The following is a 16,016-nucleotide window of genomic DNA, read 5'->3' on the forward strand; positions in this document are numbered from 1 at the left end:
GCACAATTTACAAACACCTCTTTCATCCACCTCCATCTGTGGCAATTCAGTATAATACAAAAAGCAACATAACCATTCGCTCCCTTCCTACCAGGTGGGGCCTTACTCTATTCCAGTTTGGTCTCTCACACTATGTCAAAACCCCTCATGCACTGAATGAAGAAGAGTAATATCATGCTTTCTTCACTACAATTACCCTTCACAAGTTGCAGGGGTAATGGCTGCAGAAGCAAGCCCACTCTACTCCTGTAGGCTCCCTGTGCATTCTAGAACCCTGGTTTTCCTGGCTGCCCACACCACTAGAACAGGCTCCCAACTTCAGAAGTTACTGCTTCAAGAAATGGTGAGCGGCAATAATTGCGGTGCAGTGTTTATCATTCCATTGTGGCGACCGTAACCTAGGTTTAAGGGTTCCATTTGACAATTAGCTTATACATCTGAATTACACTGTTGTAGGGTGGTCGGGGCTGAGCTAGCATGCTCATTCTCATTCTCCCTCATTGCGGGAGTGATTCAGAATGCCTGAACAGGGCTCATGTGAAGTGCATTGCCCACATGGTGATGTAGTATCCAACATACTAGACTCATCTTTCCACACAATCACAATTATGTAGAAAGCCTATCTAGATATTACAGTTGCATGTGGGAAATCATTTCAGAAAAACCAACAACAAAACCCCCCAAATATTTGAAAGCTTATATACTGCTATTCTTGTGACTGGAGTGCCCATCTTGGTGGTAAGGGCAAGAGACTCCAACACCAGCCTTCCTCTGTGCCATCTGAGACCCTTTTACCCAGCAGGGATTGAGCTATCAATGAATTTGACCACTCCCCTGGCAATATGGAGCCCAGGAATTTACCTCCGCTCTTTTATAAAGTGCATGTTTTTTGTTGTTGTCCAGTAGTTTTGTAGAGATGACATTGGCTGATGCTCTAGCTCCTCTCTGCCTCTGATGATTCTGTAACCTGTGCACTGCAAGATGAGAGCTTTGAAATACAAGATGAGAGCTTTGAAACTTGGGTGCCTAAAACTCTTTGTTGTCATGTCATCTGTAACACCTCTTGTATTGGGCTTTGTTAAAATGTAGGCCGAAATACTGCAAAAAGCAAAATATATACAGGAGGCAATAAATCTGCTGGATGCAGATAGCCCATGTCTGTAAGGCAAAACACTTCATTTCACTTTTTAGCCTCCTACCAGTTTCCATTATCAGTAAAGAAAAAAAGTGTATTAATGTAACATGATAGCATCATGTACAAACAGTGTGATATTTGGCACAGCTGCCATGAAATGAAAGCCTTTTTCCTTCAAACCTGTAAAAGCTGAAGTTTGAATATTCTTACTCTTAATCTATTTTCTCCTCCCTATACTACTAGATTATATTGACCTAGTTCAAGCATGAACAGCATGGGTGTAACAAGACAGTCCCTCCACTCATCTAAGGACTACTTTGTGTTTTATCTACCTAAATTTATCTACCAAATTTATCTACACGTGTCAAGCTGCAGGTGGTGGGTTGTGTTTTCAAATGCTGAGTGGACAGACAAAATTACTAGAATAACAGCCTCTTCTTAGCCTTCTCCTAGAAATGTAATTTGCATTTGTGCAGGAATTCTTTCTCTCTCTTTTCTCTGTAGAAGCAGTGAAATAAGGAAGTCTCACCTGCAGCCTGTAATGGGACTGTCCAGGGAATTCAACTGCTCAGTACCTACCACAGATAGCTGAAATACATTTATTATATAGCGATGGGAGCGAATGCAATTCCCCCCCATCTTCGTCTCCCCCCTTCCTCCCTTTCTGCCACTGGCATTTATGGCAGCCAACCAGCAAGCTGTTAAAAAGGTGAACAGTACAGCTGGCAGATGTCTTAATATGTATATATGTCAAAGGCTAAGATAAAAATGTGTGTCTTCAGCATATGACTAAAACTGTAAATTGAAGGTGCCAAACTGACCTTTGTGGGAAATGAATCCCACAGTTTAGGGGCTACCACATAGAACTTCCAGGGGTGGTGAAACTACCAAGAGTACGATGTGGCACTAAAGTAGACTATTGATGAAATACAGTGGTATCTTGGGTTACAAACGCTTTGGGTTAAAAACACTGCAGGTTACAAACTCTGCTAACCCGGAAGTAGTATCTTGGGTTGAGAACTTTGCCGCAGGATGAGAACGGAAATTGTGCGCTGGCGGCGTGGTGGAAGCAGGAGGCCCCATTAGCTAAAGTGGTACCTCAGGTTAAGAACGGTTTCGGGTTAAGAACAGACCTCTGGAACAAATTAAGTTCGTAACCTGAGGTACCATTGTATATAGAGACTCCAAAACAGGTATAGTTAAGCTTTGTCAGTGATAAGTTGGATGGTGGGCTGAAAGAATGGTTATGGCCTTGGTGAATGTAAAAATGCTTTTTCAGTGAAGAGACCTTCTTGTCTGTGAACCATTTTCAAAAATTGCTTGTTTCTGAGAAGAGGCCATCTTTTTGCTGGAGGCATCTGCCTTTTGAGGAGTTTGAATACGGAATCCTCCCTTCCCCCACAAGCTGTCATATGATCCCTTCCATTACACACTCTGCCTTGATAATTTCCCAGCTTTTCTTTCTTGCATTTGTTCTAACTGAAATTTCCTCTGCCTGTTTCAATTGGTTTTACTTTTGACTTCCGGTGCCTCAGTATTGAGCTGTGTGCTGAGAAATTGCTGTTGTATTGTACAGTAATTCCTGACTATATTTCAGGGAAACATGAGAAGAAACCTATTTAAAGGGCCCCCCGTCCTACTTTGAGAGCGGTGGGAATTTTGCCTGCTTAATAGACCACATGAGTGGGCTCTAAGGAATTACTGTAAATGCTTAGGAATTGAGTAGTCTGTTTTTAGTTCAGCAGGACATCTCTCCTGTGTAACATTACCTGGTTAGAGTAAATTTCGCAGCCGCTGTGCTAAGGGATGCTGGTTCTGGAAAACTCAAAACTGTGTACAATGCACAAAGTGAGTATGTTACTTATTCATTGTTTACAGGGGTTTTTAAAAAGTCATTTCTGTATATACCCAAAGCACATACCCAAATCAACAGTCAAATAAATACTTTAAAACCAGCAGCAGGTTAGAACCAGCAATTTTTAAATAAAGCGCAATTCAATTACCTATCACTATTATTTCAGGATTGATGTGTTGGAGATTCATTCCCTGTGTCTGCAGTCATGGGATTGCTGTCTATCACATGACAGTGTATGTTTTCATTCCACAGTGTGAGAAGTGACGGAGACAGGATGTTTTGGTATTACTGTGTTCCGTGAAGTGGGACTATTGACCTTTGTTCTTTCTTTTTTTGCTCTCTGATGAGAAAGAGGAAGGAGCTAAGTCAGAATGCTCTGAGTGTATTATATGTAAATAAACGTAGATTAGCCAAAATGCTGTGCTATTGGTTCTGTTACGCAAACTGTGAAGACTCTGCGGATCCCTAAGTGTGCTGATGTCTCCAAGGCATCAGTCGCTGTGATGTTCGGGTTGGAGAAAGCTTTTGAAGCTCCTGAACGACCGACCAGGAGGGAGAGAACATGCCAGTCGAGCATGTGTCTCTGTCAGGGTCCTACACAAGAGTAGGACGCTCCTAACATGATGATACTCTCTTAATTGGCCTAGAAATGCTTAGAGTTTCGTGATTATTTCAAAATTCCTTGTAGCATCTACCACCACTTCTCCCTTCCCCATGAATGAAAAAACCTGCCTTGTGGTTGGCAGAGGAGGTTGTATCCCCATAGCTCTGTAGGAGTGTCTCTTTTCACCAAGGACTAGGAGTGCATATCCCAGAATCCCCAGGGGGAAATGGATGTTGTGTGCTTAACAATTTTTGCTAAGGAGAAGGCCCTCCCAAGAATTTGAACAGGTTGTTGGTTTTTTTTGCCTACGCAAGCACCCAACTTCTGATTCTCATGACATCCCTGGTACTATTTTAAGACGCCTTCCTGAATTTTAAAAAAAGAAGCTTTAGTTTGTCAATAAGAAAAGAGGCAATGCTGCCTATGTTGACCTGTTTTAGAGAATATAACCATAAAAGCCCTGCTCTTCATATTCATAATTCTAACTTCAGTAAAAGATGAGATGCAGAGCCTGGCTTTAGCTGCTGATACAAGGGAGTAGGCTGCTGTGGCATGTTTTGTAAATCGACTCCCCACCTGTGCACAACAGACCTAAGCGAACCTGGTCCTCCACATGTCTTCCTGGCCTCATGTGGGACTAGCCCTGCTCACTAGCTCAAGGCTTCAGTTCCAACCTCCTGCCTCCAGCTCGTCACAGCAGCACTGGATTCTGCATTCACTGCTTTAAGGTTTGCATTTCTTCATAAATACTTCCTGCTTCTTTCCCCTCTCAGTTTCCAGGATCACTGCTGTATGCTCATCATTAAAATAGATACTGGATACATTCATTTGTTTGAATAGCTAGAAGTGGAACCTCTGTGTTTGAAGGCAGCATTTATTTATTGGTTCCTAGTTGATGGAAACAAATATTTGCTGATTCACTGCAGGGCGATGTTAGGGGTGGGTCTGTGAAGCATAGGCCTTGGATCTTTTTCTGAGTCCTCCAGTGTTTCTGGATAGGTAATGAAGGTGGGATGGGGGATATTGAGATCTTCCCAAACTGCTAGCAGGGCTGCTGGGAGTGGTCTGACCTGCCCCTGGACCGGAAAAGCCCATTTCCACTTCCTTGGTGGCAATAGCAGACGGCGCAGTGGGGTGGTGGTGATCACCTAACCTCCGATCAATGTCATGTCTCAGCTGGGGGATTCCTCACCAGAGGACAACCTGGAGGAGGGTCTTTTAGCTGTGCTTTGAATGTTACTTGTAAGCTGCCTTGGTTAGAGTTCTATTCTAAAAGGTGGGATATAAATGACTTTAATAAACAGTGAATTGGAGAGTGGGAATGCGATCTTGGTTACCGGGTAGAATATTAAATTAATTTAATGTAACTGCATCTAGATATTATTTGTGGCGTAATGAATGTGGGTAATTGAAGGGGAATTGAGTTGATTTGGAGTAGAATCTGTTGGGAAATTAATTGAGTATAAGTGAATTGCAAAGGAACTGGTATGGGTGGGGTGCAAATTAATTAAAGAACTTACCTGGGCTGATATAGATTGGAAATTAGTTTGCTTGCCTTCTGTGACATTTGAAGTCTAAATTTGCATCTGTACATATAAATTAGCAATTGCAAATTTGTGTCCATGGGCTTATGTGCCCCCAAATCTTAACATCGTCCTAGTCTGCTGCTTTTCCTTGAATGTAAGCCACTCAGGGAAGAAGACTGTTCATTGCATAGCTAATGGATTTTTTAGCCTGACCAGCCTAGCAATTTTTGAATTCATCCTCAAAATTTGATAAAATTAAAAGTCATGAACTATGCAAAGAACTCCCATGGAAGCATAAGAACAGGTTCCAACACTAGAATGTCTTCACGAGAAGTTCACCATAGATCAGACTGTGGAATCAGCTGACTGCAATAAAGCAGAGGATAGGTATACTGCAAAGGAAAAGTGCTCCTCCTAAGTTTATGGGCTGCAGAAAATTAAAAGCTACAATTCCCAGCGTCCTCAACAAACTACATTTCCAAGGGTTCTTTGAGGGATAAAGTGTGCTTTTGATGTGCTTTAAACATATGGTGTGTACATAGCCTTGGTGAAGCACATGGCAAGGACCCTTTGAACAATACCCCTTATTTGTTTAGCATTGCAATAGGAAAGTGGCCTGTACAGGCAAGTGATAAAATTTAACCTTATTCTGGCTTCATTTAAATCATAACAAGCCAAGGATTCTTCCTGATGACCTTTTTGGCTGCATGACATAAAAAACAATAAGGTCACTTTAAGCTGCTTCTGACCTGTTTAGGGTGTTATGAGCGAGAGTTAAGGTTGTAAATTTTGTTTTCGCTGAATCTCTGGCCACAACATTCTGCACCATTCCTGTCTAAAAGAACAAATACAGTCTCATAAACCATTACAAAGATGACAGAATGCATGCACCTTGACAGTAAGATCTGGATCTGAAGGAAATAGTTGTAATCTTCCTAGACAGCCAAAAATTGAATGATAGGTTCTTGGGCTCTGCTCCTACATTATTATACAACAGCAGCTGTAGATTTAATGCAGCCCCTACATTGTTCAACCAAGCAACACATTTCAGCACACCATGGAAGACTGGAATTAAAAAGTGCTGTCTGCCAAAATGGGCTCTCTGATATGCACTAATGATCACTTACTCGCACCATTAATCCTACAGAGGTCAATAATGCAATTGATAAAAGGGACTTTTTGCCATGGAAAGAAGGGTTTCCACAAGCTGGCCTTGTGTGAATGTAAGACTTTGGCTGTTGTAAATCAGTCTGCCCACATTTATGTTTTTAACTCTTAACAGCTTGAAAAATACTACTTTGATTTTTTTTTAATTGTGGTTTTACTTTTCATTGTTAAAAGACTTGTTTTAATAATTCCAAGTCTTTACCATTGACAATGTATTGTAGTTATGAACTCAATCACTCAGAGTGGAAGCACGTCACTTATTTTAGACTCAGAGGTCCTGCCCACATAACTCTGTACTGGTGAAGGCCACATGGTAAAACAAAGCTCGTATCTTCGTAATGCTGGCGTACTGTGCTGTCCTAGCTTTAGGCCTTGTCAGCATCTTCTGCTTCCGAAATTCCACTGGCCTGGGCAGACAAGAGACATTCAGGCCTACTTAAACCACGAGCCAGAGGCTTTTGACTAATGTTTGCTTCCATTCCATTCCATAGCTCTCTAGTGTGATAAATTCACCATGCATTCAGATCCCCCTGCCCACTTCAATGAGCTGAATAGGACAAACCAAACTGTTGAAATGATACAATTTTCTTAATGTTCACAGTCTGCAGAAACAAGCTTTTCCTGGTGACAAATTCTACACACCCCCGGGCGGTGCAGAATATGTACAGCCTTCATGCACCATTCCACAATATCAGGTGGTGACATTTTCCTATTTCCTTCCTCCTTCCTGTGCTGAAGACAATTTAATACATGGATTCTTTTCAAGGTCAGAGATCAGTGGTGGAGTGGAGGCCAGTCCATAACCACTCCCTCATAAATGCCCAAGGGGAAGGAGCCTCCAGACTGTACTTCTGGCTGTTCACCCACCATGCATAAGGATCCCAATATGTCTCCTCTTTTGCTGAGCAGTGACCTCCATTAAGAGGCCCACACTTGCTCAGACTCTCAGCAGTAGCAACAGCTGCCTACTTCTCTTTGCCCCACCTTACCTTGCCAGTTACTACTAATCTCTGACTTTATAAAGCAGGCATCAGCAGAAGGTAGATTGGGGTCTACTGGTAGTTTGCTGGAGATTTGCACCAGATCAGCAGTGGTTTCCGAATTCTAGCTATTTAACAAGAGCAACAACAAAATGGGCTGCTGGAGAAAGCTAAGCAGGTGTATTCTTTGATGGGATGTCCTAAAAACAAATTCCTAGGCCCATAGTAGGGTTGCCAGACCCCCAGACTTCCCTGTCCCCCCTCCAGGTGGCAGATGGAGAGTTTGAATCCCCAGGTGAGTGAAGTGACCTTTAATAACAATAAAAAATTATTAAGAAGGCCAGGAGGAGCTGGTCTATACCATAGACACTATGGTGGGTGCCTGCCCTCCTCCACACCTAATTAACTTCTGTTTCTGAGCCCCTAGGTCTAGAGTTTGGGCCCTGAAATCTCCTGACCTGGCAACCCTAGCCCAGAATCTGTGCAGATGCATGCTGTGCCTTCATTCTAAGTGCATGTCACTTTGCTCTGGTTGGTAGATCTTGGGGTTCTAGTAACCCCCCCCCAAAATAAGTGCCACAATCCTGAATTCTCCTCAGCCCTTAATATTAGTGCATTAAGCCACCCCTCCCCATTGGTGCTGCTTTTCATTCTTTGGTTTTCCTGGGGAACAATCAAATATAGCTGGAACTAAATCATTTCTGGAGATTGAATGTTGCAAAGAATTTTTACGTGCTGCATTTTGCTATTTAGATGTTATATAAAAGAACTGCAGGCTGCAGAAGTCAAAATTAATCCCACGACACTGGCCTGAGGGGAATACTATGTCTGCTGATGCCAACCATAAGGTGGAATATTTAGTCCAGACTGAGGGAGGTAGATGCTGCTGAATTGGCAGCTAGTTATTTTACATTGAAATGAAAATTGTCTGGAATATATTAAAAGACACAGAAGCAGTGCTTTTGTGGAGAACACTATAAGCTTAGAGACGGCATGCATTCAGCACCCTGATAATTGTTTGCATTGTGAATGAAATGGATCTGCAACCTATCGGGTTTTGCTTTATAGAGATAAGATGTAGGAAGTGATGAGGCTGTTTTTTTTCAATGGGGCAGCACAACTTCAGAAAGATGAATGATGCCTTGGACAACAGAGCATTTCTTAAGCAAGAGAAATGATCCAGTCCTGTAGCTGAGAGTAATTATAAAATCTTTTTGACTGGTGCACACTGGCTGCGATGGGAAGTTGTGGTGGATTTCTGAAAGCTCCACCTCCGCCCGCCACCCTCATATTCCACCCATGACCCCAGGATCAGTGGGTCATCTTCTCCCACAGCTCCCTACCCAAACCTTAAGGTCATCCTGTAAGGCTATGCTCAGGATATGCCTGTTCTATGAAGTGAGGTGGAAAACCATCACTAGGGGGAGAGCCTTTTTGATAGTGGTGTCCGAGTTATGGCAAAAAAATTCCTTCCAGTAGCACCTTAAAGACCAACTAAGTTAGTTCTTGGTATGAGCTTTCGTGTGTGTATCTGAAGAAGTGTGCATGCACACGAAAGCTCATACCAAGAACTAACTTAGTTGGTCTTTAAGGTGCTACTGGAAGGAATTTTTTTTGTTTTGACTATGACAGACCAACACGGCTATCTATCTGTATCCGAGTTATGGATTATTCTTATTCTTATTATTGTGGCATCATCTTGATGGGGTTTTTGCCCCACATGAAAACCTTTCTATTTACCTAGGCCTTTTAAACGGCTTATGCTTCACTGTCTGGGCTTCTCTGTTATGAATTGCATGTGTGTTTTTAACTGATCAAGTCCTTGGTTTAATTTTTGTGATGATGATGATTTGATATGTTCCAAACACAGCAATAATATAAAAAGAGAAAACAAAAACAAACAATGCATAGTGTATCAAATCCATAGGGATATTGTATTGTTTGATTGTATAACAAGACTTGATACTTCTGTTTGCAAGTTTAAATAAAAAGCGTCGTGACTTCATGCCCATCTCTAAGTTCTATACTGCTCTAGCTGGGTAATTATGAAGTATTACTTATCTATGCACATCTCTCTCCCCCCTCCCTCCCTCCCTCCATCCCTCCCTCCCTAAAACTCAACCCCTAGGTGAGCAGATATGATTCTTATAAAATATGGGCATTTAAAATGCCATTATATTATCATATTTCAAATGATGTAATTCAAAATAGTGTGAAAGCCCCCTCAATAAATGGCTCCCAATTCATTTCAAAAATAACTTGCTACTGTTTTCCTCCTCTTGTTCTTATAAAATGTGTCAATTTTGTCAATGATACAAATTCCCAGCATTTATACATCCATTTACTTTTTCGGTGTAGTTTGTAATCTTTGCTTGCTTGCATGAAGTAACCTTGATACTGTCAACATATATGAACTGAGTTCCTTATGTTCATTCTTTACTGAGCAATTTATACAGTGCTCTTTTTAAATCACATATGTGAGTGCCAGTGCCTTGGGCTGCAAAAAGAGGTGCTGGACTGGTGAGTACTATAAAAAAAAACAGGTCCTTGGCCTATTAAAGGTTGGTCACCCATGCTCTTTATTAACATTGTTTTGTATTTTGGGAGGGGAGTGCAGAGGTACTCTTTGGTCTAGAGAGGGTTGTCAACCTGGTCCCTACAGCCCACTAGTGGGCGTTTCAGGATTCTAGATGGGCGGTAGGAGGTTCTATGGCACAAGCTGAGTCCTCCTTCCATCAAGCACTGGTGGGTGGTAAGAAAATTTTACCATCAAGAAAGATGCACCAGTGGGCGGTAGGTATAAAAAGGTTGACTACCCCTGGTCTAGAGTGTAGAGAAGAGGGAGGTGGGAAAGCCCCATTCCATAAACCTTCTTCCATTCATTGAAGGAAAGCTGTTATATTTATTTCTTTTAACTGTTCTTCAAATGCATGAGATATGCACAATTTTACCTTTTCATCGGCAAGAAGCCAGATTCAGAGACTCATTTCTTTGTTTTATTATTTCATGACCTAAATGGAAAAATCAGAACAGCTGGGTAAGTTTAACAATACAGTAGAGCACCCCTTTTCCCCTCAGTCATCTCATTACGAAGGAATAAAGTCTAAAGACTTTTTTTTTTGTTACCTTCTTTACCGAAACATCAGTTGTTGACAGTGCTTTTCGTGTTTTAAACTGAGGTGATTGTACTTGTATCCTGATAAAAGTGCAATGGGTGCCAGCACAAAATGGCAGTGTGTGTTGGTGTATTTGGGGGAATGGTGTGTTCGTACAGTTATCAAATATCTTTGCAAAATGTTGAAGGGTTAATGGGCAATATGTTAAAAATAATAGATTTTCTGACTTGATAATTTTCCATATGATGATTTTATGTGGTAGCAAGGCCTGAAGCATAGGAATTGGAGACCTATTAGTTTTGCTATAATTAATAAATACATGTTTCCTTTTATGTAAGAGAAAACATCCGGAGGCATTTTTTGTATTATATTATAGTTAATGCATTTACTGTTGGCTTACCTAATCAAGCTACTTTTTGCCCGACTTATGAAGACTCTGCAATACTCATCTTGTTTGGAAAACCATGATTAAATCCTTGGCCTCTGCACTGTGTTATCATTATTATTTTTTATTGTTGAATTTGCCATCATCTCATTAGCTCTAATGGCTACATAATGATCTTCTCCACTCATGCTACACAGTTGAGAGCTTTCTTTTGTAAGCTGCTTGTTTTATAGAGAAAAGAGTAGAAGACAAGGGTGCAAGCTCCTTGTGAGCATGGTCCAGCCACACTGGGTACAGAGAGAGAGAGTTAAGCACCTGCTTATCTTTTTCCATTAAAATGAGTGGGGTTTAATGAAGCTGTTAAAGTTGTAACAAAAATCCCACTGAAGTCAATGCCTAACTTTCCATTGATTTACTATAGCGCTGTGTTACCTACATGGAAAAGCTCTTGTCTTTGAGCTTCTGCTAAATTTTCAGAAGGCACCACAAGGACATTCCTTTGGAAGACAGAACCATGTGATACAATGTCATTGCTAGCATTGAGATGTTTAGATAAGACATGTCTGTTGGAATTTTACAAGGAGGAAAACTTTATTATTGATTTGCTGAGAACCTAGTTACCAACCAGCGCATTGCAGCCTCTAGGAATCACTGAAATGTAAACTTGTACTACTTCCACTATTTTGTCTCTAGCTTCTGCCATGGCTAGCCTCTTCTCAGTGAAACCTAAAGCAGGGGTAGCATCTGTGACTTTGCCTTCTCAAGCATCACAGATCTAGGCATTCTAGGCAATTTTCCAAACAGACCTCTACTGATGTCACAACATTTTATTTTCTCTGTGTTCATTTAGCTTGGATACACAAATGCTTGCTCCTTGACTTCTTGCATTCTGTTCTTAATGCTGTTAATTGAATTTCTGGTGCTCAATAATACAGAGATTGGCAAATGCAGGTGTGGGCTTTGAATGCCACACTGGAACTGTATCATGGTGAGCATTATAGGTAGGTTGCCTGTTTTAGTTTCATGTAATTAATTTACAAGCATGGCAAATTGTGCCTCTCTCCTCAGCTTTGCAACCCTACAAAACAGAGCTTGTAACCTCTGTAGCTGCATAGCGTTCAGCTATTTTTTGTCTACTGTATAGAATAAATTTGTAACAGCCCCTCAATTTCATCTGGTCAAAGCACATTTACTTGGACACAAGTCCCATTGAGTTCAGTAGGATTTACTTTCCCGTAAGTATGTTTCAATTTGCTTTCCAAACATCTGACCTATACATGATACCCTGTGTGTAATAATCATCCCCAAAGGTGACACTGACTTCTTCTTGGATATTTCACTATTTAAGTACACTTATGCTTAGGATCTTTGCCCACATACTTAACCCCAAATCTGCTTTTCTGTGGATTGTGCTTAATACTGCTCATTGTTTCATTTGTGAATTGGATAAAATAAATATTCTTGATTTTTCTTTCTTGCATGCTTCAAAAAAATTGAAAGCTGGCACAATTCCCCTGACACACTTCCTAGTCTTCTTTAGGCTAAGCTAGTGTTGAAAATAAATACGGCAGTGAGGATCACCTGTCCCCTGCTGTGGTCAGATACTATTAATTTTGTTGCAATCTGTGCAGCTGTTCATTTTAATGAGTTCATTTCAAATCCTTACTCTGTCATCTGTAAAGTTTTCATTGCTTCTCGGTTTGGTATCATTTATAAATATGACGTACTGTTCTCCTTATATTTTATAAAGATATTGCACCCCACATATAGTATTTACAATGTATGCAGAACTGTCTTACCTAGTTTTATTAATATTTAAAGGCACTGATGGCGTATATGTACATCTCATTCTATTGCACTTATGGGCTCAAAGCCACTAACAGTACTTGGCTAGGCCTATGTGGTGTCATGGGATTCTCAGTTGCTCATGGAATTGAACAGTGTGTAGCTCCATTTCTTTGAGGAATATAAAGACTGGGATACTGAAGAATGGGAAGACTAAGGCTGAAAAGATGCCCTAGAATTTAGAGACATTAAGAGACAGGTTAGGCTAGGGCTGAGAAGAAGGAACCTTCTGAAGGAAATGGAAGGTGGAGAACGAGACTCGAGACAGAGTATGGAGTGACTGGGGCAAGAAATTATTCATCAGCTTTGAAAAAACTTCCCAGCATTGTCTTACGGAGGGACTGTGTGGCACTGTGGCAAGGAAGGGAAGCATCTTAGGGAGCTGAGCAGAATGCATGTTAGGGAGCTGGGCATGGCCATAAGCAGGAGAACCTGAGGGAAAAACATGGTGGAGCCATGGAAGAAAGGAAGAAGCAAGGTGTGAACATCACAAGATGAGAGCTAATCCAGGGGTCAGCAAACTTTTTCAGCAGAAGGCCGTTCTACTGTCCCTCAGACTTTGTGGGGGGCAGGACTATATTTTTTTTTTGGGGGGGGGGGAGAACGAATTCCTATGTTCCACAAATAACCCAGAGATGCATTTTAAATAAAAGGACACATTCTACTCATGTAAAAACAAGCTGATTCCCGGACCGTCTGCGTGCCAGATTTAGAAGGCGATTGGGCCAGATCCAGCCCCCGGGCCTTCGTTTGCCTACCCATAAGCTAATCCATGGAGGTTGCAGGCAAGGGAGATTTGGAGGCCAGGGAACCCATAGGTCCTTCACACATGAAAACCATGCATACATAGAACTCATGGAGGGAGGAATCAGATTGCATGTGGTTTTCCCACTCTCAACCACAAAGATCTGAACAGAGTCTATGTGCAATCAGTGACTCCTTAAGGTTCTGATCACACATGGGCAGCCTATATTCATACAACTTGTATGCACACAGGCTTTACCTGAGCATGTGGAAGTTGGGAGTGGGGATAGTGGGCAGAATCCGAGGCCCACCTTCCATGTGTACATTGAACAGGTGAAGAGGGATGCGCCTTCAGCTGAATGCACAGAAGTCAGCAATTGATTCCTCCATCCATCTATTCACTGAATGTGTGAAAGGGCTTGTGGTCAGGGTGCCAAAGTAGCACTGATGGGCTAGCTCTGAAGTCTAGACTGCAACAGGGGGACACCCTTCCAGTAGTCTGCTGTCACTGCAGCTTTGTGATGTGATAACACTAAGAGACAATGAGGAACCCAAAGTAGGAGAGCAATACGACTGAATTTCACATTTAACTAACCTTCCAGTTCTTGGCATGCAGATTTCTGGTTCATTTTATATATTGAAACAAATCAACAACAGCAAATTGATGTTATCAATCTTTTGCATTTTACTGCTGCTCAAAAGAGAAATGAATGGCAAGTTGAACAAACTGTGCTGCAGATTCCATTAATGTTTGGCATTTGTAGTAATATGTGGGCACATCCTCTGTTGTATTCACTGGACATAGCAGGGAGCGGAGCAAGAACATCTGTTCTTTCCCCAAACTAATTTGCTTTATTTTCAACCCATTTGATTTATTAGAGTATGTTTGTTTGTTTTGGTTGTTTCATGCTCTGATTATCCAACGCATGTGTACACAGCATGCTCATTGCCAGTCTATTAATAGACACCCTTCTTTGACATATATGGGTTTAATGGACAAAATTGCTTAGGTAGAATATGTATCTCTGCAACAATTTCACCTCTGTTGGAATGATCAGCCCCAAGTGTTTTTCTCCCGTGAAGGCATACAGGACTACTACCTCGCTGAAGTTAAACAAGTCTGAGGCTGGCCTGTGCCTGGGTGGGAGTCTGCCTTGGAGCCACAGTGTAAATTGCCTTGGATCCCATGATGCGTGTCGGTGGGACAGAAATGTAATAGAATAAAATAAACAAGGCCATTTTTCCCCACGGACACCTTGGTCTCAGCTATACAGCTGCAAATAAAACATTTTAAATGTGTTGTAAAGTGCAATAAATAAATGTGACACTAGATGGCAACAGTGAGCTATGCCAAATTCAAAACTTTTTTTTTAAAAAAAGCATTTTCACAGTGTTTTTAATATGTGTATAGATTCTACCCTTGTTGCTGTACTCATGAGCTACATATCTTAGGGGTGCATGATAGCTCCTAAACGAGGCTAGTTATTAAGTCTGAGTAAGTTTTGGATCTTTCCTATAATCTGTTTCCATGTTGATCTCACCACAACATGACTGTGAAAAAACTAACAAACCAGTTTTATTTTTTGAGAGAAAAAATCCGTTCTCATGACTTTATTTTCACTGATGAGTTATATCATATTATTATTAGCATGAATCTGTTTCTGTGGTTATATCAATATATTATATATATTCATATCTACAATAGGGTAATAATATATTAATATTTAATCTTAGTTGTCCAACATCAGCTACATCTTCTTTAGGAAGTAACATTATAATTATAACTCTTCTTGCTTCAATCACCATGGTATTTGCGACAGAAGGGGTCAGGGTAGCTTTCATTGGAAAGAATTCTGTGAGCAGGGGAATGCAGGGGAATTTTTTTTTTTAAAAAAAAAAGTTGTGGGGCTTATTTTATGTAGCAATGATTTTCTTTTTAAAAGCTGTATTTTAGCTCCAATATCTTTGTAGCTTTGTAGCTTTGAAGCTTCTATGGTTTTCCCAGAGTATCCCATCATTCCAGAGCATTGTGAGAAAAATATGGCAGCTGCATTTTTAAATTTTTGGTGGCTACGTTCTCCTCCCACCCCTGGAATGACACTGCAAAATGGCAGCCTCCATTGGTAGTGCTACAATACAGTGTGGAGTACATGATATTTTTTTTAAAAAAGGAGCTAGAAACAAACAAGGTGGAGCAGTAGCTGTTCTGATCCACCAGATTACTGTACTTACTGACATGTCATGCTTCTAGTCTCCACTGATGGAAAATGAAGTCACGAACCTACATCACCGCTTATTAGGTTTATGCTTAGGTTGCAACCTGTTCACTATAAAGGAGTTTACTTCCCTCTCAGAGGCATTTGGAAGGTTTCAGTTTACGTTAAACAGGCCATGGGTGCTTAGATTCTTGTGTAGTCTCTGGGGTCTCCATTCAGTCTGCTCAGTGCATGCCGTGAATTGTAGGTTTCTTCACCATCACCGTCATCTTCTTCAGTGATAGCAGGGAGAGTCCCTTCGTGTATAGAGTTGCCCAGAGGTGCCCAGAAATATGTGTGTGTGTGCATGCGTGTGCACGCCATGGCTGCAGGGCTCTTATGTTATTGCAGGATGTATCTGCATTTTTAAACCACCCTTCATCAGTTAACAATGCCTCTATGCA

General features: G+C 41.2%; 1 protein-coding gene across 3 annotated transcripts in view; it reads left to right on the plus strand.

Annotated features, from left to right (window-relative positions):
- Window positions 1-16,016, plus strand: part of CACNA2D3 (calcium voltage-gated channel auxiliary subunit alpha2delta 3) — a 514,138-nt gene that overhangs the window by 19,145 nt on the left and 478,977 nt on the right. The gene's annotated exons all lie outside the window — the stretch shown is intronic.

Source organism: Podarcis melisellensis (assembly GCF_964234715.1).
Source record: "Podarcis melisellensis genome assembly, chromosome: 2".
Taxonomy (NCBI): domain Eukaryota; kingdom Metazoa; phylum Chordata; class Lepidosauria; order Squamata; family Lacertidae; genus Podarcis; species Podarcis melisellensis.